We start from the raw sequence: 22,620 nt of genomic DNA, 5'->3' as shown, positions 1-22,620 counted from the left end.
GTTATTTGATGTTCTTCCCATAGCCTGCTTATTTATCTCTGCTCATTGATGAGTCAATCCAGTCACACAGTACTTTACTCGTCCTCAATTAGTAAGTCCAGTTTGGCTAATTTAGTCTGTTGAAGACACTATAAGGACGCTTCATGTAATTTTATGCCGACGGACAGTCGATGTTGAGACCCTATAAATTGTGTTTAAGTGGATTAATAGTGTGCTGAGCCTGTGTGAGCAAAGTGGTGCTGGACGTAGTGGCTCTCTATGCAGTAAGATAATTAAATATGTTGTACTGCAATGACTTGCTTACATGTGTGTTTTAGGCTAGGATGTTAGGAAAAGAAAATATAACAAATGTTCTTAATGTGATTTTGTAGCAACTGTACGTTCCACAAGATTGTTGGTGTCTTGCTTCTGTTTTTTTTTTTTTTTTTTTTAAATCATAACAATTAACCAGTAAAAAAAAAAAAAAGCCAGATATGCATCAATATAAAATACCTCTATATAAATCAATTATTTATTATTGGCTGGCTTTGTACGTGTTTTGCTAATTGTTTGGTGTTTTGTGGTTCGTTTATATATATATATATATATATATATATATATATATATATATATATATATATATATATATATATATATAAACAGGCAGACCTCAGTTAGCCTTGACTTTGAAGCCTCACTGTTGTGTGAAGATGGCTGTGCGGTAGGAATGTGAGGCTTCACCCTAATAGAGACTAGACTGAAAGTGGATTGTCCATGAAACTGCTTGATCTTGACCTGGCTGTCTGCTGTTATGGCTCCTCTGTCTGTCATAACCCCCCACCTGCACACACATGTACATATAGGCTACACACACACACACACACACACACACACACACACACACAGACAACATATGAATGTATAGTTTTTTACTTTGGGGAAGTGTGAACTGGACAAATGTGAAAAATTAGATGGAAAAACACCCGTCTATCAACTGCTCTGGCACAAAAGCTTCTGCATGCTGTTTATTTATCTGATGCAGAACTATTCCACACAAATTTAATCCCTGGCGTCTGCTGATTTCTAGCAGCCTGGCTTGGAATGCCTCTCAATATAAGAAAATGGTATAGCCCCTGAGTGCTACTGCAGTTTTATTACCTGAGGTGCTCTGTCTGAATATAGCTTACCACATGTCTGATTCAAAGGGAATGGCAGGTATGTGTCACTAGTCATAAATTGTAACTTGCCTTCAGCAGTAATCAGTTGCCAAGGAAGCCTCAAATGGGATTATGACCTTCTGTTGTGTGTAGGCAAGTAAACTGTTAAAGTTGTCAACATCCAATAGACAAACATTAAAGATTTATGTATGTAAACTATTTATTTTCTCATCATACTAAATTAACGCAGGATGTGTCTTGTGTGTGAAAGAGTATTTAGAAATATTTTTTTTCTTCTATCAAGGATATAGTATGTTTAAAGCAATCTGCATTTTTGAGTTAAATAGTGCCTATCACTGTGGGGGATGAGTCATGACATCAGTGAGGGCTGTGTGATATAGTCAAGGATAGGCATTAGAAGGGTAGAAAACAAAGAAAGAGGGAGCAGAGTGCCTGGAAGGAGGGCAGAGTGTTGGGAGGGCGGAGATGGAGAAATGGGGGACGGTGGTATTTAGTATGCACGGCCAAGCTGCCCCATCTGCTTAGCGCAGCAGTCCCTGTCGTATAACTGTCTACAGGCCGTGGGCCACATAAAGAATGTCTCAGATTTGATGTAATTCCACAAAATTAATGACAGCTTTACTCGGAACGGGCCGTGAGGGAATGATTAGTGTTTGATCGTCCATCTGATCAGTTCCCTTGGCTGGCTGCAGGAGAGATGCTCCACTATATGTCTGCATGTTGTCTATGGCAAGCACACACAGATATACCTATCCCAAAATCACCCCTGGGTCCCCACGCTCCAGTTTAGGTTTGAGTTCTGGTCCTGTTTCCCCTCAACACAGACAACCAATATTTTGTTAAACTCTGTGCTGTGACACTTCACATCAAAATGAACACCTACTGATGGGCTGGATGCAGGTCCCACTGGTGGTGTGATTGTGTACAGGGCAGTTTTTATTTCAGGCTGCGCAGTATTTCAAAGGAAAGTGGGCCAACCAGCATCCAATTTAGAAAACTCAGAGGTCACACTATGACCTTTTACAAGATATGCTTTACTGCTGCTGTGATTGGAATTGGGTTTTAGTTTTTAAAAGAGATGGGGAATGGATTGGGAATTTGAGAGAAGAAATTGATCCTCTGGATGGATTGCAGGAGTTGGACAAGTGGAATTCCTCTCTTCCTTATTAATTCAGTCCCACCTCAGCCGGCCCAACCCCCATCTCTTGCCTCCTCTTGGGCTGCTGCGTTTACAAGCAAAGGGGGCATTCTGTTTTACAAGTGAGCCTGGTGCGTCTCGGTGTGCTAGAAACATTAAAATTGAACCTGTCTTATCTGTGCAAAGCGTGAGGCTTTACATCAGAGGCTGTCGTGCTGCTGCCATGAGGCTCCTGTGTGCTTTTATGTAATGTCGTGCAGTCAAAAACCCAGCGGACAATTAAAGTGAGCTGATAGATAAACAAGTGATTGAAGACAGGGATGTTAGTTTGTGGAACGTAAGGTGGAGTTGGGGGTGGTGGGGGGGGCGCAACTTCATTGCAGAACACTTTACTATTGTTAACAAGGCCAAGTCTAACACAATGGCATGCATTTCTCAGCCAAATCAAGTTATATCATCATCAATTTATATAAGCAGACCTTCAGATCTAGGGAGAAATGTTGTTTTCAAAGTTGTACCTATTTTGTGCTGAGTTGCATATGGCAATGCTAATTTCCCATCTGACCATTAGTACTCTGGTCCAGTACCAAGCACAGGGAGCCTAATTCAGCAAAGGCTTGGGGAGGGTTGTGTTTCTGCCAACACAGATTGTCTGACAGATTGGCAATCCTTCACTGTGTATGGATGCAGTGTTTTTCCTTGAAATTGTTGGCCATTATAACAAATTACTTGCAAAAACACCATTAAAGTAAACAAAAAACCTCTTGCATCTGTTTGATGCTAGGCCTGTTCCAGTTCAATTCCAACTCAGTTCATTATCCTCTCTCAGTTTCCCTCTTTCTGCCGTATTTTTCCATTTTTGTACTCTCTTCCATAACAGTCTTTCCAAATTACTTGTATGTATTTCCTCCTGCCTGGGTCCCCCCCCCTTCCCAGTCGGCATCCTCTGATCTCCTTTCATTCTGCTTTCTTTCTTGGCCCACTCCTCCTCCCCCTTTCTCTTTCTCCTCCATATTTTATATTTTTGGCTGAGCTGAGGACCTTTCTTAGCGCAGTGACCTTTCTGGTTTTAAATTAAGCCCCGCTGCGGCATGTCTCTCTTCATAGACCCCCGGTTACGAGCCTTCAGAGAACCGCAAAAAAATAACGATTCTGATGAAATGGCCCCTTTAAAAAGCTCTTCCAAATTCCTTTTACATTTTTCTTCCCCCCTTTCTGGTCGCATTAATATTCACACTAATGAGGAACATCCTAAAAAGCCGACCATGGAAAATGTTGAGACACATGCACAGGCCTCCCTCCTCACATGCACATCATACACACACTGTTGCTCATTGCTAATGGGTTCTAATCAAATGCCATGTATGTTTGAAGTGATTTATGAAAACTGGGCAGCGTATGCTTCCTATGTGATTGCTTAATCAGAAAGAGACCATTTTTCAAAGAATAACTCAGTTTGTGGCCTTTTAGAAGAGACCATGCTTTACATTATGTGATTAATAGGCTTCTATTAAATTGTATTTAGATGATGAACAGTTTTTTACTGCACTGAGGTCATGTTGTTACCTGGTTGTTCTGAAATTGTTTCAGTACTTCACATATGTCCAGAATTTCACAGTATGCTGTCAACAGACTGGTGCTGTGTTAGGAAACCAGGTGATGACAAACCTCAGTGCAGTATAGTCCTACAGGACCTCCCAGGTGCTGAGTAAAGTTGTAATAGCCTCGTTCACATCATCCTCTGGCCTCCTGTACATAATCCTGTCTTGCTTTCGGTAAATGAAAATGAGGAATCTGACTCAGTCAACCAAAGCGTGATGCATTATGCCCCAAATTTAATTGAAACAACATGAGCTGTGTTCGCTTTCCAAAGCCACAATTAAACCATACCTGTTCATTGTGACCCTATAAAGCTCAAGACAGAAAGCAACGGCAATCATGGGGAATAATCGGAGCAATTAAGGTCAGGGCTGAGCTGAGGGCCGTTTCGGGCTTCATGGGAAAAGGTCTCCAATGGGTGTTATTGAAGTACAATGTCTTGGACACACTCACAATTTAGGTGAAGAACTACAAAGTTTTACTCATGAGTACACTACATCACTATAATCTACTCATGAACGTGGGTGTGATGCAGACCTATAACTTTTATTTTGTCAGGTAATGTCTGTGGGATCAAGATTTTTATTGCAAGAAAGACCTAAGTGCAGCAGAAAAAACGAGCAAAGAGAGAAGACGCACAACAACAGCATCAGAAACAGTTTAAAATCTCACAGTGGGATGTGACGTTTAGTTTTTAAATCCTTTGATATTATTTGAAGTAGGGCTGGGCGATATGGAGAAAATCAAATATCACGATATTTTTGACCAAATACCTCGACATCGATACCGCAACGATATTGTAGTGTTGACTATTGGTGCTTTCACAAAATATTTACCCAATGAGATATTTGATAAATAATCATCAGTAATGTGGATATAATAACTACGTGGGTAAAGGCAAATAATAGAACAGTTACAACAGTCTGGTAAGAAAATGACATCACTTTACAGTAATGCCATATTATGATATCCAAAATGTAAGACGATATCTAGTCTTATATTACGATATCGATATAATATGGATATATTGCCCAGGTCTAATTTGAAGGCAGTCTTTTCCAATTCAACATTTATCTGTGCAGTATCTAGAGTTAGCTAGTTCTGACATCTGGTCTGGTAGCTTTACATTTTAGAAAAGATGTGATATACTAAGGCGGCTTTATTAGTAGACCTTTATAAACAAAGATGATGGTATGTAATTCACTTATTGTTGTAAATGAGGACCAGCCTGCTTTCTCATACAGTGCACAGTAATTACTGTGTTTATCTCCTAATGAAGCATAAGGCACAATGGTTTATTCTGGAAGAAGTTAGCACCATACTGGGTTTATTGCAATAGGAGGATGGCTATATTTAAGCACATTAGAGCTGCACTTTTTCCAGTTACATATTTTTTGTCATAAAACATCCACTGACACCCATGCAGATACAAAAAAAGAGTGTAGGGAAATTCAGAGCAACATGATGTGGAAATATGCAGGCTTCAAATGTGCTCGTTTTCTTTACTCAACAGATTGGTCTTCTCCACTAAGAGGCCAGCACACTGTAACATGGAATATTAATTCCCCCCCTCAACAACATGCAGAGATGATTTCTGAGACCTCTCCCCTAAGGTGCTTCTTGTAGTCTTAGTAACCCTAATGAATTATGGGCCAGCCCAGTTAAAACATGTGTGGTATTACCCCATTCCAGGGTGTGTCCTCCTGGGTGTATATGAATCACTGATCTCATCAGACTGGTTCTCTCTTGCTCTCCTTCTCTCTCCTCCCTACTCTTCACGTCTCTCTCTTTCTCTCTCCCTCCCTTCGCTCCCCTCCCCCATACCCTGTCACACTCCAGTCCCCTGGGGCGTCTGTCTGGGATCTGCCAGGCTCATCAGTGTAGGAGAGGAGAAGGCTAACTGGGAGCCTGTACTGGCTGTAAATCTGACCAGGGAGGGAGGGAAAACCTGCAGTTGCCACACTTCCACTGCGGCCCAGTAAGTCCAGCAGTCCCCCAGTACAGAAAACCTCTTACTTGCATCAACATGTGCAGACACACATGCACACAAATACTCAACAAGGTAGTTTTCACCCAGGTGTTCACCGCCATCAAAGCTCACCTTAGTGTCACTGCAATTTGCTAAACAACCTGAGAGTGATAATGTACTCTCATACTATATATTTACCATTTTTTCCTCACAATCAACCAGCATGCATATACATGCTAACGGGGCATGTGTCTTTTGTCAGGCTGTTTTATTGTCGATCCCTTACACTATCATGCATCTGGTCTATGGTTAAAAAAAAATACATACAATTTTGCCTTGATATGCCTATATCTGTGACTTAAGAGTCTCCAAAATAATACACATATTGTATGACTGTCCGTTTTAAGTGTTTACTATTCCCTTAAAGGAGTATGATGGCAAATGTTTGCTGCTGAGAAGGTGATGAGAGTTGGGTTGCATGCTATCCAAGTAGTGGGAAGTATTATTTAATCCATGGTTTTATGCGGAGGTAATTTCAGTCGTTATAACTAGCACTGATCTGGACTGCAATGCAGTGAGGTGGGTCCTTCTCTCTCATACATACATTTAGCTGGGTGTGATACCATTCCATACACATAGACACACACCCTCCCTTTCCTTATCTGAGAAATAAGCATTTTTACAGAGTTTGAGCTGTAAAAGGAGAGGAGCAGATAGCCCATAAATCTAGCCATAAAAACGTTAAGTTGTCAGAGGTGCCATCAGCTATCAATCGTGTGCGGCAAGCTGATGAAGGGGAAATAGGTGATAAAAAACAGCATTTTAGGGAAATTATGTCCAGTCTTCCATTTGCGAAGTGCTGCAGTCGCATCACGGCAGAATCTTAATCACTGGCTGGGGTGGCCAGGGACTGTTCCTTGGTGTGACAGTGAGGAGGAGCACACCCTGGTGGGAGGGTTGGATATTGAGGAGGAAAGGAGGGCCGTAGGGGAAGAGGGGGGGGAGCAGCAGTGTAGAAAATTATACAACTAGCATAAATCACTTCTACACTACCGTTTTTCTCTCTCCCTCATTTTCTCGCTTCCCCCATCTCCCCCACAGCTCCGTCTTTCTCTGTTCCTTTCTATCTTTCATGGCCACGCATCTTCCACTGCTCCTCACCCTGACGGTCCCCCTGGCTTTCTGCCCTTTTATTCTTCTTTCAGTCCCTGGCCATGTGCTTCATTTGAAGCACTGCTGGTCACCGTTACTACCCCACTCTCCATCCATCTCAACTTCATTTCCACTGTGGTTTGTTTACATGCTTTCTTTATTGATCTGCTTTTTGTTGCCTACCAGGGATTTATCCCCTGTCCATGGGACTGTATTAGCGAACCTTGAGATTGACTTGTCTCTCTAAGATGGTTCAGATATAGTCTGTACTTGAAATAAAAGAAAAAAACCATCTGGCCTAACACTTATTTCACACTTTATCAGACAGCACTGTGACATGATTCCTGGTTGCTTCTTTATTGTGGAATTTCCTCCCCAAATAGAAAAACAACCGGTGATGCTTTTATATCCAAAGGCATTTTAATACAGGGCAGATTCATTGAAACGGTTAAGAGGCAAAAAAAAAGTAAATTATGCTCTACACCCTATAGCTGTTTTTTGTATTAACTTCTGTATAATACAGTGTATGTATATTCACGTCAGTGTAACAGAGTGTGGGCTTACAGCACAGAGAAATGATATAAAAGTATCATGTGAGAGTACACTTGCCTATTGAATTGATAAATACCTTCATTGTCTGATCTGTGACTCCCCTTTTAATCTAAGGTCATTTGTTAATTAATTTGAATAGCCTTACAGGCTCTGGTTTTACTCCAGTGGTCTTGGTTGAGTGATGTCATCCTGCACGGAGCAGACTTTAAGCACTGCGAAATGGATGCAGTGATGCACGTTCATCAGCAGTGGCACCTCTAGTATATTCTGCCCTGTGTCCATTTATCAGGGGAAGGTGTTACTGAGCACAAAGCAGTCCTTAAGGAGTGAAAAGTGTCAACGCCATGTTTCTCACTTATAATTGGCAAAGAGAGTGGATTATTGATTGAGTGTATAGAGCTAATAGTTCTAGTTCTGATGAATTTATGAAATAGTAATGTTCATCTAGAACTGCCACAATGCTGGCTTCATTGACCAAAGTTTCTGGTCAGCGTGGTTCTCTGTGGTCCTGGTGGTTTAGATGGAGACACTAAAGATGCTCTCTGGCAGTGATCCCAGTTAGCCAAGTCTTGTGACAGGGGCTGTGCTGCCACCCTTAGTTAGACTGAGGTACTGTGATGCAGTATCCATTCCCACATCAGTTTTGGTGGGCTACTCTGCAGTTCAGTCACACAGCATGTGTTTGTGACATAGGGTAGTTTAACAACACATCTAGTCTAACCTTACTGCATTATAGCTAGTGTACCAGTGACCATGCAGGCTTCATGTAAAATGGACTGTCACAAAGATATACTGTCCCAACTGTGTTTAAGGTTTCTACCCTCTCAGTGCCATTGTTTAAAAACTAGGCATTAACTTTGTGAGCAGTGCTGGATTCCTGTGCATTTTAGGTTTTGTTATACATTTAGTCCATCATGTGTCCCTCGTCATTCCTTATTTTATCTTTTTTTTACACCTTAATTGTTACTTATTGATTTTTTTTGGTGCTGCTTTAAGGCTAAAGCTGGCATGTTTCCCCCCCCCATGTACATTTGATACACAGTAGTCCCTTGCTCAGATTGAAATGATTCTCCATGCATATTGTGTGACTGCTCACCAGCTATTATCATTTTTGGCTTTTAAACATTGCCAGAATATCTCTCAGTGGTGTAATGTGCAATTTTTGAAAGAGGCTACCAAAACCTGTCCTTCACTTCAGGGTGTATACTTTTGCAAAGCTCTGAATACCATTCTATATCCCATGTTTGTATTCAGAAGCTCTTTCTTTTCACCTGTGTGTTTAAAGATTTAAAAGAAGTGATAAACCTCTGGGAGTTTCAGATGATGTGCTTCCTTGCATAATTCCTGGCTCCTCAGACATTTGCAGTGCCTCTTACTGACATTAAGCCCCCAACAATGCAGATGGCATAAATTAGAGGGTATATGGCAAATTTATTAGACGCAGGACCATTTTTCTGGGGTTTTCTGTTGTAGGGAGTGGTTTTCCTTTTCTGGTAAAATGTTAGTGCAGTGACAGCTGCATCTGCCAGGGGGCAGTCGAGCACACACATGAAGGCAACAGAGAGCCACAGACAGTCCTGCCTCTGCAGATCTCCATTTCTTCCTTTGTGTCAATATTGTTTCTGTCCTTCTATCAGAAGATCTTTAAAGCAAGTTGCTAATTAAGCATATCTGTGTAATGTATGAATCATTGTTGAGATTATTACTACTATTTTAATTATTTGAGCTGGGATATAGTTTTGTGAAGCTCTGCTGTAATTATAAGCACTCTAGTTTATATCCCCTATTAATGTTCTCTTCATTAGCATTAAATCATGTCAGTCATTTTCCATTTGGAGGTCAAAGGATTGAAATTGAGGAATTCAAAATGAGGGATGGAGTGAAAATGGTCTTATATCTATAGGACAATGTCTGGGGGAAAAAAAAGCAATGTTAACACATTAATGTTAAAGCATTCAAAAAGTTTAAACAGCGTACATAAAAAGAACATTTATTCACTCTCCAAAGTAAGCTTGCCAGTTACAGTTCAATGAATTCAAAATGTGGAGTTGTAATTTTGTACCCATAAAACTGTTAAAAGAATTTCATTCATTTCACTACTACTCATTTCACTACTCGGCCCATTTATGAGCAATAAGAAATAGATACATAAATGTTATTGCACATTTGAATAATGGTGCTGCATTAAACTTCTTACTGAACATTCACCAAATGGTTTTGTTTTTTCCCCTTTTTATTCTAAACCAAAGAAAGTAAAAACAAGTAATAATTCCAGGCCACTAATGATGAAGTTTTGGATGCAGCCTCCAATTTGTATTATTATTTATATTTGTTGTAATGCTTCTTTATATGTTTATAATAGAACATGTTAAAATTAAATGTTGCTGTTTATTTTCATTCACAAGTAATTTGTTTCCTGCCTCTCAGCACTTTGATTGTCGGTGTGATTAAAGGTTTGCAGCTTTTGCTCAGCGGGTGTTTGCAGATAAGTATGGTGATTGCAGAAGTATGGTTGCATAGCACGCTGTGTAGGTCTATCTGTTATTGTGCTGTTAAGGCAATTATATCCTAGGTTTAAACTTGTTTTTAAGCCCTATGTCACTTCTGTTTCCTTAGCCCTCCATAGAAGAAGTCATAAATTTTTTTTTTCTTCAAGCAACTGTGTTAAAAAGAACAACTGTAACTTGACACACAGACTTCTCTACTCAAATGCCAGGGGCAACTTTAGGACTCATGAGAATGGGGACACACGGCTAAATAGATAGTTTGTGTACAAGCCTATCTTCTAGTCGAGCATTCCCTTGGTTTCAAACAAAACGTGCATTTGGACAACATCTGAATGGAGGCCATTTTGGATTGGCCTTATGTTTGCACAGCCCTGGGATTGTGCAGGCACTAGTGGGGGGATGGGTGGGCTGCTGCTGCTACCCCGAAGACTCCTGTTAATGTTTTAGTCATTCCTGAGCCGCTGGGCTGGGAGACAGATTCAGTCAAAAAGCAGTTGAGCACCTTTAGGTCCTCAGAGTGATTTACTGCGTATTTGGACATCTGCAAAGAGCCTTTGCACCTTGAAATTCTGTCTCTCTCTCTCTCTCTCTCTCTCTCTCTCTCCCCCCCGCCTGACTATCCCTCTTTGCAGTAAACCCTTGGGAATGTTCTGTCATACTGAGTCACCTTGAAGGTATCCAAGGTAGAGTCACTTCCTGTCACCTTCTCTCTCAATGATCCACCCTCCCTCTCTTCTACCCCTCTATCTTACTTCATCTTTCTATCACCTTCAAACCTTCTGCTCAGGCCTCAACCACACCCCTCTCGTCTTGGCCATCAGATTTAATGTGTCCTGCTCCTGTGTCTCTTAGCCCACCTCTTGCTCACCAGCTGGACTCATCAATCCATGTGACAGGTGCTTGTCAGTCTGCTCCTTATTGAGCAACAGCCCAAAAAGGAAACACAAAGTCTTAGACGGCACTTAGACAGAAAATAGGTCAATATATGAACACATTTTTATAGGATATCTATCCTCACTAACAAGACAAGTTTAGGTAACTGATAAGCAGTTATGAGTAAGTTGCGTTACCTTGACAAGTTGTATTTACTGCTTTGTGGCCTATGGCGGCCACCCTCAGTCAAGTGAAGAGGAGAGCTGTCAATGGTCATCAATAACAGGTCTGTGTGGGGTGGGTGGTGCAGGCTGTGTGGCATGTGTTTTAGAAGTGATGGCCAGAGGCCCTCTGTCTCAGCAGCTCTGAAAATATGGTGTCATTAGCATCTGTGTCTCCATAACTGGGACTGTTGCTGAAGAGGCCCAAACATATCTGGTATGCAGTGTTTAGGAGGCATGCAGACAGGATAATTGCTGGGCAGAAACTGTCCGTAGCTCCAGACTTTCAAGTGCTCACTGCCTTTGAGAGTTTTACACCCCAAATGGCTGAATAGCCCAGGGGAAACGAGGTCTGCATTGATTTATTGCTCACCCTTAAGTCTTTTGTTTCTTAAGACCAAGGACAACTCAATCAGCCACCAAATAAGTCTCAAAATTGAGTTTGTAATATTAATAATGTTTGACTAGTTAGTTCTTGCAAGGAAATATAAAGTAGTAGTATAGAGGTAGTGTGTCTTTATCCTTAACGGATGCATTCCCTGAAATGTTTGGCCACAGCCGTCTCTCCCTGCCAGTACCAGTGATTAAACACAAGAACAAAGTGTTCTCATTGAGGTGGAGTGAGATTTGGAACATTGTCAGGGTAAATCTGAAAGTATTTGCATATAAAATAAGTGTTGGTTAGCTTTTGTTTGTTGCAACATCTTTCTTGCATGCCAATCTGCTTGATAACAGTTACACAACTGTAGGACTACACTGTTCTTTATTCAGTTTCTTTACTTTATAGATATATTTTTGTGTGTATGAATGCACCAGTGAGACATTGCAAGTTACTGCTTAGTAAAACGTTGTCTCCCTCTTTATCTCTCCTCTCCTCCCTCACTTTCTTGTTAAAACACAAAAAAAGAGTTCATAATTAGTTGCATATGGTGCTCAACTGGCATACCCATGTATTTGTGTGTTGGCATAATACAAATACATAAGACATATTTACAGTCAAATATTATGTCTTGCCATAAACATATTTATTGTTATATTAAACACTTGTGGGGATGGCACAGTGATTGACACCACAATGAGAAAAAGAGTAGGGAGGATTTGTATGACTTCTCATTCCATTAAGAGCGATTTTATACCCGACATCTTTGTTACAATTATGGTCTTGTCAAAAAAAAAATTTTTAGTAGTTTAATAACATTTTAGTATTTATTTCCTCAATGGGGTGGAATTCAGAAGCTGGACACAATAAAAGCAACACTCGTACAATGTAACGCAAATGGAGCGTAAAAAAATCTACCTGTGTAACTTGTAGTTTTTGTTTTGACTGTCAGAGGTGTTGATTCAACTGTAAATTTACAATTTTGGGCCACCACCCTCAATTTCTTTTTCTTTGTATATTATTTTCCAGAAACATTAGGTAAACCTTACAATATAATGCAAGCCAATGCAACACATTTATTTAAATTGGTTAAATCAACAAATATCTGATATAGTCTTAGTATCATCTTAGAGTATTCAGTATTCATTAGATGTATATTGTTTTTAATTGCACTATATTCTACAGGATTTCTTTTATTGTTTCCACAAAGTTATAATTTGTCAGTCAAACGTGTCAAACCGTATTTTTTTGCCATGTCTGTTGACAAAGATACACATACATATCTGATGTGTATATGTCTGAATCCACACAGTCTTTTTTTTCTGACCACAAGGACATTGCACACTTTGACTATTTTGACAGTAAAAGAAATCTGCTAAAACTAATTATCGGTGCACAATAAATATATTGTTGTTGCCTCAGCCAGCTCAGTCCAAACTGAGGAACCTCTGGCTTGTCTCAGGATTTAGCTCAAATTAAAGCTGGACTATCTGTCCGTTTGAACAAACCCCTGCTTAGCCCTCTAAGGTATAGCTTGAAGTATGCTAAACCTCAGCCAGCAGCCATTACTTGCCAGTGCTATAAATGCCCAGATGTCAGTACCTAAGCAAAGCTTGACATGAGGAAAAATGATTAAGACGAGCAGAATCTCTGACACACACAAAACACCAACAGCTGCAGAGAGATAAATATTTCCTCAAGGTTATTGTTTCAATTAAATCCATCTGAACGGATGGAACTACTAATACATTTTCACAGTAGCTTTAAATTATGTATATGTTCATGTGACCCACAATGCTCTACTATTCCCATAGAGGTTAATGACTCATGTAAAATGTACTTAAGAGTTGTGGTGGAAACTTGTATGCATTGTGACAGTTTGCAATATACCTTGCGATGTAAAGCCAGAAATAAATAGTGACGAAGCCTTTCTGGCTATTTGATTAGAGGCTACCTAATGGCTTCCTTGTTGCTCTGAAATGCTTGGTAGTAGTGGTGGAGACATACTGTAGAGTTGAAAGGCAATCGTGAAAAGAGTGACATCAGCGTATGTAACTGGAAACATATGAAGTCTTATTACGTAGTATGGATCGTTGTCGTAATGGAACGTGAAGTTAAACTCCTTCACAGGTGTCAAAAAAAAAAAGACAGGCAACATTTCTGAATAATTAATATGGAAAAATCGTTGAAGGCAGGAAAGACCTTGGTGGAGCCATGTTGTGCTGTGGCATATTTCCTCTTATTTGGTCAGAAGTGGATGAGAAAAGATAAATCCTTTTCTGTTGTGCAGTTCCACCCACTTGACCAAATAAGTCACCAAAGCCACACTATACTTCACCTTTCTTTGATGCAAAGCAAAGGGTTTTGTGGTCTGATTAAAAATAATACTTTTTTCCCTTTTGCTAGGATTTTATGACAATGGTATATGCATATACTCGTGTAATTATTCACAGGGACATATTAAGGCTCCAGACATGGGTGTGTGCTCATGCAGACATGGAAAACAGTGAAGTAGAGGGAAAACTGCTTAGATGGAGGGAATTAAAGACCTTGTCAAATGACCGTTAGTGGTTAACTCTCCAGAGGTACAGCAGTGGCAGTCAAGAGTGATGCACCACAGAAAGTGAGTCAGAGTCACAGCTTTTGCAGTTGTAGACGATTTTAAGGACCCGTGCCAAATCCAATCATAAATAAACAGACAACCTCCCACCGAAAGTTAAAACAAGGGATTGGAGTAAATTTCATTCCTAAATTTATAGCCAGAGTTCTTTATACAAAAACTGACAGTAAGTGACTGTTAAACAAGATTAAAAAAACAGTTTATTGATTGTAAAAGGTCTAGTAAAGAAGACCTTTATTTTTGAGTTACGATGTGATGAAAAAACTGTGAAAAGCTATGGCTCATGAAATATCTATAAATACTCAAAATATAGCCAAAAACTGGAGCCTAAGCTTTGTATAATAGTTTTTGTTACACCTAATTTGAAATGGGAACACATACTAAAACACATATTCCATGTTATACTCCATGTACGTGTCAGTCAAACATTATGCTACTAAGAGATTTTTCCAGGTACAAGTCCATCTCTTCGCATTTGCCCAATTACTGCAGTAAAATGGAAGATATCCTGCTCCTCGGTAGATATTCACAGAACTTAAGGGAAAAGCAGCCAGTAGGCAATATACTGTAAGCTCAAAAGTGTAAGATATTTAGCAGTGTTGTGTTTCAGAATTGGGAGGTAGTTGGGATTTCTTTTAAATAAATTCAGTATTGAAATTGCAGCCTAGCCAGTACATTTAGCACACTAGCCTTTTAAAATGGGAAGTTTAATCAATCCATCTATATCTATTTCTCTCCATCTTTACCTCAGGATGTCTGTTTATCTGTAGTGTAAACCAATCAAAGCATTTAAATCATTCTTTTTGATTTATGCTTTTCACTGCAGCTGGGTTGTGTCCTCTTGCATTTATAGCCGCCTTGCTTTGTGTGTGTGTGCGAACTGTTGTGTGGTTCCTACAGCCTGTCGTTGTTGAGAAAACCTGTCATGTCTTGTTTTGTTTCTATATAATTAAGTTTTGCTTGGATGTTTAGATGCATTTGATAGAATGACACTACTGTTATCTTGCCCATATGGTGATGTGATGGTCTGTTGGTGCATTTGTGCGTTTGTGAGGATCTCGTAGAAAGACTGGCTCTAAAGCACAGCTTACAACGGTGTGTTGCTCTCCACCCTGCAATTGTCTACACCTCAGAAAGATTGGATCTGCACTTTTTTCACAATGAGAATAAAAGGCTTCAGATTCAATAGCTGTAGCTGTGATGTAGCGGACACCTCCATAAGATCTTCAATTCAATTGTCATAAATATAATAGCTGGCTAACTGGCTACTGGGTCAGGCTAGGGCTGGGCGATATGGACAAAATCAAATATCACGATATTTTTGACCAAATACCTCTATCCATACCGCAACGATATTGTAGTGTTGACTATTGGTGCTTTCACAACATATTCACACAATGAGATTTTTGATAAATAATCATCAGTAATGTGGATATAATGACTAAGTTGGTAAAGGCAAATAATAGAACAGTTACAACAGTCTGGTAAGTTCAGAAAATGGCATAACTTTACTGTAATGCAGCCTTTAAAACCAGGAAGAGCACTTATTTTATTTTATATACTTATATTACTATATTACGAGATCCCAAATCGAAGACGATATCTAGTCTCGTATCATGATATCGATATAATATCGATATATTGCCCAGCTCTAGGTCAGGCTACATATTAATCATAAGTGAGAATGGCATTGTCTTCTCCACTAACTACCGGCAAATAAGCAAATTTCCCAAAATGTTGATTGAACTATTTCTCTATATCCACTCTGTTAGACTTGCTCAGTACATTAAATGGTTAGTAACCGTATACAACAACCGGATCAGCACTCAAACTGACACTTGAACTGAGCATCAGTTTGAACAACAAAAGGTTGGGTGACAGAACATCACCATACTGGGCTTGGGTTCATTGATTAATTTATAAAAGTCAGAGTGGAGTGTTCAGATAAGTTTTCTCTATCGATTGCCTCCTAAATGGTGATACAACCTCTGACCCTCACTATCAAGCTTCCACTGTAAAGTGCAAGGAATATGCAAGATATATTTTATAATAAACACTAAATGTACAACAGCTGGTATTGTTGCAAGACTCAAAACAAATGTTATCCTCTAGACCACGTGTCAAACTCAAGGCCCGCGGGCCAAATCTGGCCGCTCGCACATTCTGATCCGGCCCGCATATCAATTTAGGTTCACAATAAATTTTGGCCCGCCTAGTTGTGTGCCTAACCAAAAACATGGGAAACTGTTTTTCAAAGCAGAATTTGGCAAATTTGCTGACTTTGACACTCAGAAATTCCCACAGAAGCAGAGAGTTTGCATATTCAGGCTGTGAAAGAGCTTGCTGTGAGTCGGCTGGGTGGTAGCCTACTTAGAAAATGTAATCATTGTTTTGCTCGATTTGCTAAATTCTAGGATGGCTTTGGAACTTTTTTGCTCACTTTTTCAGGGCTTTATGTGGACTAAACTGTACGTGAGAAGACTATATGAGACATGCAATAACTGAGTCAAAGATATTTTACTTTTTCGATTAAATAAAAGCATGTCAATAAACTATACATGTCTGGCCCTTGGTGTGATTCTCTTTTTCCAGTGTGGCCCTTAGTGAAATTGAGTGACACCCTTGCTCTAGACTCACTCCCATCAAAAACAGTCATAAGTTTCCTGCATTAGAACTCTATTAGACTGTGACTCTGTCTGTCGATTGGTTCCAGACTGAAATATGTCAACAACTACCCAATGGATTGCTGTGAAATTTAAGGTCCCCAGAGGATGAAGCCTACTGAATTTGGTGATCCCCTGGTTTTACGTTTAGCATCACCATCACGTTGACGTTATAGGCTTTTTAGTGAGATGTCTTGACAGCTGTTGGATTGCCATGAAATGTGGTACAGATATCCATCATGTGCAGAAAATTAATCCTAATGTGTTTGGTGATTCCCTGACTTTTAATCCAATGCCAGAATGAGGTTCATTTGGGTTAATTTGTGGTTTTGATTGAAATATCACAAAAAAGTTATTAGATGGGTTGCCATGACATTTTTTATAGACAGTTATGTCTCCCTCAGGGTAAATTGTTATCACTTCGATGATCCCTTAACTTATCTTCTATCACTATCATTGGGTCAATACTGTACTTTGGTTTATGACTAAATACCTCCAAAACATTTCCAGACATTTCCATCAGCATCAGCTGTACTTTATCTGTATTCTGTTATCATAGCTCGTCTGCACATTCTGTAAAAACATCTTGTTTAGTGCTGGTTAGTAAATGTTAGCGCGGTAATATTCTTAACTAAGATTGTGAACATGCTTAAACATTATACGTGCTAAACATCAGCATTCTAGCATTATGATTCTGAGCATCTTAAAATGCTCACAGTAGTAGCTCAAAGCCCCACTTTCCTAAGTGCAACCTCACAGAGCCACTAGCACGGCCATAAACCCATAGTCTTGTTTAAATACGACTCTGACATTGTCTCGGGTTATGTGTATAACAGAAGTGTATAGAGCTCAACAGTGACCGCCCACTTTTTGAACGTCTCTGGTTCTGGAAGTGATTTTCACCATTCAATGGCTCCATTGACATTTTATTAAATGCTTATATAAAGAGTTTTAAGCCTGGAACTAAGCCAACCAGCTGTGAGGTGAACAGTGACCATAAAACATTTGATTCCGCGCAAAAGGAAAAGGTACAAGTGTATACAGAAACGATCATAGATCTCAATGGTAGCAGCTCGCTATAACCGTTTGCGGGTTCGCGGATGCGATAAACCTTTCCATAGTAACGGCAAGCTCCACCGATCAGAGACGTCGCTGTTATGCCTAGGAATGTGGGTAGTGTAGTACTTCTCCATGATAGCACAAATAAAACATGTTTTTCTTAAAACAAGGTTGATATGCTTCTATAGGGGCATAAACCTTTGTTTCAAAAGCTCATAGCTCGTGGTAAGTCTACCTGGGATGGTTTGGACATTATGGCCATTCAAAAATCCTTATGGAGAAAATAAATGGGATTTTTACTTCCGGAACAACACTTTTTTCTCTGATTGTTAAACGGGCAAAAACACGCAGGCTGATAATCAGTCGACCCCTAGACACAATAACACATGAGTAAGTCACATTTCAAAATCAATAGAGGGGGCAGAAATGAACAAAGCGTATAGAAGGCAGCTCAAAGGCAGTATTGGACATAGCCCCAGCGATCTTTATTGTATTTCACTTTACTAGAGTCAAAGATCCAACATTTAACATCTTTAGAAAAGAGTAGATGGCCCACCAGTCCACACCCCTTTTATATTATTTAATTAGTTTTTAATTCAGTGAGCACTGGTGACACAAAGGAAATGTACTGTAGGTGAGTGACATAGTGTAGTTAGATTCATAAATGTTACATTGCACAGCTGGTTTGACAGTTTTTCAATCTGTACTGCTCTATCTTCATTAGCCCAGTCACCCATTTTTAGATATTAACATTTTGGGTAGTCTGAAAACTTTCAAGAAATGGTCTGTCTGCCTTATACCTTCTCTGAAACTGAACCAGCCAGCCCTGAGTAAGAGGAGCAGGGAGCACACATCATTTACACAACTGAAGGTAGCACTACCACCACAGAATAGTAAAGCGCTTCTACTCAGAATTCTAGTATCTCCTTTGCCCCATAAACTGGTCATATGTTGCCTCATTTACGAACAAGACGAAAGATCTACAGCCATGCTAGCAAATATGTGAGGCTGTACTAAGGCACAGCAGTGCTTCAAGCTAAATTATCACAACAGCATACTGACCTGCTCACTATAATAATGGTAACATGCTGCTGTTAAGTGGGTATAATGTTTACCATGCTCACAATCTTAGTTTAGCATGTCAGCACGCTAATATTTGCTAATTAGCACTAAACACAAGGTACAGCTAAGGCTGATGGGAATGTTTTTAGTGTTACATGTATTTGGACATACACCTAAGTGTTTGAACAAGAGAAAAAGTCCCAACAACTTGAGTAACAATGAAATATCACTGACTGCATAGAATTATTTAAGTAGTAGCGTAATTATTTTATCTCAATATTGTGATATCCAAATAAGCTACCATTTACTGCAGGTGCCCTGGTGGCTTAATAAACTGTGATCTCAATGCTCATTGTTGAATATCATTTCAATCTCTCTGTTCCCTTGTTTCCTGTCATTTCTCAACCGTCCACTGCAGTTTGAATATTGTTGTACTGTAGTTCATTTTTAAGTGAAAGTTTACTAGAAGCACTAGAACTAGTTATACTTTAATTATGGTGATTGCTTTGTCATCATTTCATACTCAAACAACTGGAAGCAAAAGCATTTTTTTTTTTACATATGTAACATGAAACAATTTGTTTTCCATAATTTTGATATTTCATAAATGCAGGCCAGGAGGCAAAGGAAATGCAAGAAAATTTTAGATGACACACTCAGTTTCCCTCTTAATTTAGTACCAATATTTTGTAGGTTTATCCTTTTTTCCGGTCCACTAGTTGTATACACAGATGTTTGTGCGTTTATGGGAAAAGCACTTTTAAGTATTACTGTTCAGTAATACCAAACAAAGTAGACCTATCACATTATTTCAATTGCCCAGCAGTTTTTTCAGACTTCATATACATTACTTTGTATGATTGATGCCTGCAAAAGCAACAGACCATGGCTCACTCTCTGATTGCCTGTTTACAGGGCTCTGACACTTTTATAGTCCTCCTAATACCATTACAAAGTATTACTTCAACAGCAGGGCTCTCGCCTTTCCTGTAGAATTAGATACAAAAGGCTGTTTGCTGTGATCACTTGAGACAGCACAGTTGTGAAAATGAGTTTTTGTTGAGGCATGAGGATTATCGACATTTTAACTTCCACATTGTCAGTGGTGGTCTGACAGATTTCATTTAACTACCAAAAACAAACTAACATGCATGAAGTATTTTAAAGTTGCAATGTAAAATTATGTACAATGTCATCTTAAAACCTGTACTGCCCTCACTGTATATGGGTGATACAAATGCTGATCTTGTAATAGTTTTATCCAAATAATTGTAAATTGAAAATGGTCAAAAGCTCAACACAGCTTTTGAAGATTTGCTCTATTCAACCTTTATTTATCCTCGAGAGATCATTGAGGGCGACCCTCATTTACAATGTCATTGAGTCAAGTAAAGTTCAGGTTGATATTAACAGTAGGGTAGTGTAATCATGCGTCAATGATGAATCACAAATTGGGCTGAAACTTAATTTATTATTTTTTTATTAGTTTTTTTCTATAAAATGTTAGAACTTTCAAAGTGGCATATTCCAATTCTTCGTTTTGTCTGACCAACAATGTCAAAAAAAAGTAGTAGTCTGTTACTAAGACAACACTTTCTTTAGCTGCCTCACAGTGAAAGTGTTCCAGTTTGTGTCATCAATAGCTTGATACAGCAAGGGGCGTTACTGCAGCTCTGACAGCACAGCAAAAAGGAGGGCTCAGAAAACAACATGCTTCCTGTTTGTACGATAAATGTCAGCACAGCAACAGTGAGTGAAACAAAAATCCAAATCACAGAAACACAAAACTACTGAAAGCCAAATGTAGAGAGCCTTTTAAAAATGACAAATATGTTGAGTCAGTCATTTTCCTGTGACGGCTCAGTTGCAGGCAGGCACCTTCTTCTTTGTTGTTGTTGTCTAGCAGAACCATAATATTGTTGGGTCAGTGTGGTTACCCCCTGCTGTGAGGGCACAGTGGAAATGCCCATAAGCATGCCACACTATGGTGCTATAGTGTGCTATACTGAGCAAGTAAAAATGACAAATGAGTTCCATCTCCCTTATTTAAGACGCTGCAAATTGCTGTCCTTTTTAATTGCCAAACGACCGGGCCAATCAGCGTTGGTTTTGAGGCGGGTGGTGATAGACAGATGGTTTATCCAATCAGCTAACCAGTATTTTCAGCCAGCGGTAGCCCTAATTCTGTTAGCTGCTAGCTAATGCTTTTTTCTCTTGGATCCTTCTTTTGGAATATGGACCGGGAACCTGAAAGGGTGCCTTTTATTCCTAAATTCTCGTTACACAAACGGCAAATATCCTTTACCGACATGTTGCTTGCTTGCTGAGCTAACGAGCTATGCTTTGCCTGCAGCAGCAGGGGCTTGTGGTTGTATTTTCATACGCTTCGTTGATCTGATTGGGTGATTTAGCCCGTCTATCACCAACATAGGTGATAGACAGATTGTTTATCCAATCAGCTAACCAGTATTTTCTCCTCTTCCCAAAAGTTTTCCAACAGAAAGTTCCCAGATGGATATGCCGAGCAAATGCGAAGCCATCCATCTGGCGGAGTCAGGTTACATGTCTTCATGTTCTTACTGCAGTCACAGCAGTGATTTTTAGAAACTAATCTAGTAAATGGTACATTCTCCCTAAATGTTTGCTTAATTTTGATTCCTAGCTGCTGGCTTGATTGCTGTAGGCCTAGGCCAATAACATGCAGATGGGACGTCATGTGTTTGAACAACCCATAGATCGTCTACATATATTTCCGATTAACTACCAGTAGGAAACATACTGTCCTTAACCACATTTTCAGGAATTTTGTTAACCTCTTATTTGCATATTTTATTTTCCAAAACAGTGCCCGTACTTTCAGATTAATGCAGATGTTCCTGCCGCTAGGGGTCTCTCCAATTAAAACAATGGATGGTAAACAGAGACTTTTGATGACGTTGTGGAATTATGGGAGTTGTAGTTTTCATTGTTAAACACCATCGCCTATTAGAATGCATCTGTTCATGACAAGTTTACCCTTTCAAGTCCACCCATTCCGACGGCAGACGGCGCAGAAGATCTCCCAGCTGCCCAGAATTATCTCCCCCCTTCACTTTTTTGTAATTTTAACTAGTCGTTTTGGTGCCTAACCCACCTTTTGTACTGTAAAGACAGCTACGGTAAACGCGAAGGGGGGAGATATTCGGCAGGGAGGAGATTTTTGGCACAAACACTGGTAACGGAGACGTAACGTTACGGATAGCCGCTGTTCTGACTCGGGTGCCTGGGTCTGATATGGTCTGTTTTCCCAACGGTTCATTAAACTGCCTTTAGCGTAGTTAGCACCCGGCGCTGGAGTTAAATGCTGGCCTGGTTTGGGTTGCTGTAATGATAGTGGCTGGCTGCTAGCTAGCTGGGGGCTAACATTAACTATATGTCCCGGGGCTGTCAGCTCTCATCCCGACTGAAGTCTCTTTCTGTGACATTGTATGATTTACAGTTCCTTTCGAATGTATCATCTGGGTTCCCATGTTTTGAAGGAAGTTAGAGTAACTAGAGGGGTCAAAGGTTATATGACACCACTGACAGGCGACTAAACCAAACGTCCCGTGTCAGAAAAGAAATTACAGGTTTTTCTGGCTTTGAAAATTGTTGGAAACATTTGGGATAGTGTAAGTACACAACTCAACA

At 39.8% G+C, this 22,620-nt stretch overlaps 1 protein-coding gene across 7 annotated transcripts in view; it reads left to right on the top strand.

Moving 5' to 3' along the window:
• Nucleotides 1–22,620, top strand: part of LOC114558104 (homeobox protein Hox-C10a) — a 131,164-nt gene that overhangs the window by 4,562 nt on the left and 103,982 nt on the right. Inside the window, exon 3 of one of the 7 annotated variants that reach the window (XR_003692914.1) lies at nt 5,734–5,866. The exons of the other annotated variants lie outside the window; for them this stretch is intronic. The gene's annotated coding sequence lies outside the window, so the exon portion shown is untranslated. Of the gene's footprint in view, nt 1–5,733; nt 5,867–22,620 lie in introns of those variants that run through there. 7 annotated transcript variants of the gene reach the window in all.

The sequence above is a fragment of the Perca flavescens genome, chromosome 7, assembly GCF_004354835.1.
Source record: "Perca flavescens isolate YP-PL-M2 chromosome 7, PFLA_1.0, whole genome shotgun sequence".
Taxonomy (NCBI): Eukaryota; Metazoa; Chordata; class Actinopteri; order Perciformes; family Percidae; genus Perca; species Perca flavescens.
Note: the sequence above shows the minus strand (reverse complement) of the source record. Positions and strands in the feature narration are given on the sequence as shown.